Source organism: Trachypithecus francoisi, unplaced genomic scaffold, assembly GCF_009764315.1.
Source record: "Trachypithecus francoisi isolate TF-2019V2 unplaced genomic scaffold, Tfra_2.0 Lachesis_group19, whole genome shotgun sequence".
Lineage (NCBI taxonomy): Eukaryota > Metazoa > Chordata > Mammalia > Primates > Cercopithecidae > Trachypithecus > Trachypithecus francoisi.
Window position 1 is genome coordinate 5,030,423 of NW_022681464.1, and position 2,507 is coordinate 5,032,929.

At 46.3% G+C, this 2,507-nt stretch overlaps 1 pseudogene; it reads right to left on the bottom strand.

The window, feature by feature from the left end:
- Positions 1-796: 796 nt before the first annotated feature.
- On the bottom strand, positions 797-1,706 carry LOC117063827 (annotated as a pseudogene).
- Between the last annotated feature and the right edge of the window lie 801 nt (positions 1,707-2,507).

A 2,507-nucleotide genomic window follows, 5' to 3' on the forward strand; every position in this document is an offset into this window, starting at 1 on the left:
AGAAGGGAAGGGGAGCCAGCATATCACATGGCAAGAGAGGGAGCAAGAGAGAGAGGGGAGGTGCCGGGCTTTTTTAAGCAATCAAATCTCAAGTGAACTAATAGAGTGAGAACTCACTCTCGTTACCAACAGGACTGTACCCAGCCATTCATGAAGGACCCTCTCCCATGACCCAAACACCTCCCATGAGGTCTCACTTCTAACATTGGGGATCACAATTCAACATGAGATTTTAGAATGGACAAATATCCAAACCATATGGGAAACCTTAAGGAATGAAAGGAGAGTGGGATGGTCCCCATATCTGTGAGTGCCCCAGCATATCAGCAGCAGGAAGAAAAAGACTCAGTTCTGAGTTAGTTGGTCTGCACTTGTTTATGCAACAAGCATTTCTGAAAAGTCTACTGTGTGCCTATGTGAGGCACTGTGTTGGCTTAAGTTGACTAAAATAGAGTCTCTGCACTGCAGGAGCTTGGGATCTAACACCAGGAGCAGCTAAGTGTGCATAAATTATTACAGAGGAAGAACAGAACATGATCCATGCCGTGGAAGGTACAAAGTACAGGGAATTCAGAACAGGCCAGCATTTCAAGCAGGAGTTACCAGAAAGTGGCAAGCTCTTTAAATCACTTTTGTTCTCTGTTTCAGCTGAAAAACCGACACTACCTCACCTCGGGGTCATTTCTTTCTTTTTGTTTGCATGTGTCTTTTTTCTTTTCTTTTCTTTTTAAGAGAAGCAAGCCTTTATTTCCTTGTTTTGCAGATAAAGCTAGCTGAGTTTGTTGCTTTTTGGTGATTAGTCAAAGAGACCAAATTCCCTATCCTCCTCTGACTCTTCCTTGACTTCAACTTTGTCTGGGGCTGCAGCACCAGTAGTAGCAGCAGTGTCCACAGAAGCAGCAGCCACAAATGCAGATGGAGCAGCAAAGATGGACTTGACCTTTCCAGCAAGCAGGAAGGTGTAATCAGTCTTCACAAACAAAGGCAGCACCCATTTGTTCCCGCTGATGATAGAATAGGGAACTGATGCAACACTTGGGTAACCAGTCTGCAGACAGAGACTGGGAGCATTGCAGACACCCTCCAGGAAGCAAGGATGCAGAGTTTCCTCTGCCACGTCAAGCACTGCAGGGTTGTAGATGCTGCAGTTGTCAAACACCGACTGGATGATTAGCTCAAAGGAGGAGGGGGAGATGTTCTGCATGATCACCAGTGTAGCGTCACTGGCTCCCACTTTGTCTCCAGTCTTAATCAGTGGTACATCACTCAGGATTTCAGTGGAGCCCCTGTACATCTTAGTTCCTGATGCCAAAAACCTGAAAGAAAGGTCTTCTTGGGCCCCAGATCAGGGTTCCAGGTGAGCACAGTGACTTCACGTGGGGCAATGGCACCAGCATAAGTGGTAGCAAGTCCCTGATCTCAGTGAGGTCTTCTTTGGTGAACACAAAACCTACATTCACCTGGAAATGAAATGAGACAATGGTTTCCCCAGAGCTGGGTTGTTTTCCAGATGTCCTTGGATGGCCTCATTCATCATGGTGCTCTTGTCCACCAGCCTTCCCTTGCAGGGACATTTGGATCTGCTGCATCTGCTTGGAGCCCACATTGTTCACTCCCACAATCAAGCATTTTGGATAATCATCCAAATGTTGGATAATCTTAAGGAAGTAGTTGGACTTCTAGGTCTCCCTGTCTTCCCTGGGCATAACAGCAGTGTGTCAGGGATTGCCATGCAGAGTTTTAAAGACGATGTCACTCTCACAGGATGCCTGGAGATAGTTGCATGTGTCTTTACAAAAAAGCATGTAAAAAATCAAATGCCTGTTGTCTGATGGCTTCAGGTGAACCTACTGTTTCATGCCTCATCCATTTGTTTGGAGTGCAGAAAGTTCTACCCCAAGAGAGGAGCAAGAAGCTTTGCCTGTGGGGTGCAGGGTCTGCACCCTGGGGTGCTATGACTATGGCACCTCTCCAGGAGGACCAAGAGTTTCAGCGTCTCCTCCTCCCTATGATAAAACAATGGTTCTCCACCATCTGGTCTGCTCACCAAGACTGCCTTGTTAGTAGATCTCAGCAGGTAAGGCTTTGGAGTGCAGGTACCAGGTCAGCCTAATACAGAGCTGGGAGGCACTCTCAGGGCAGTCCTGACTTAAAATGCTATCCTGTTGTCCCAGTATAAGCCAAAAATAATATTCTAAGGCCCCCCAACCATCTGAATAGACCCCTCCTCAGGGCCAAGGGCATTCCAAAGTTAACCTGAAAAACTAGTTAGTTCAGGCCATGATGGGAATGGGGAGCTGGGCATGCCTCATTATACTCTCCTCCCTTTTTAATTACTGACAGAACAGACTCTTTACTCTGATAAGAAACATTTGCAATCCATTCTCTCTGAAGCCTGCTACCTGGGGGCTTCATCTGCCTGATAAATACTTGGTCTCTACAACCCCTTATCATAACCCAGACATTTCTTTCTATTGATAATAACTTTTAACCAATTACCAATCAGA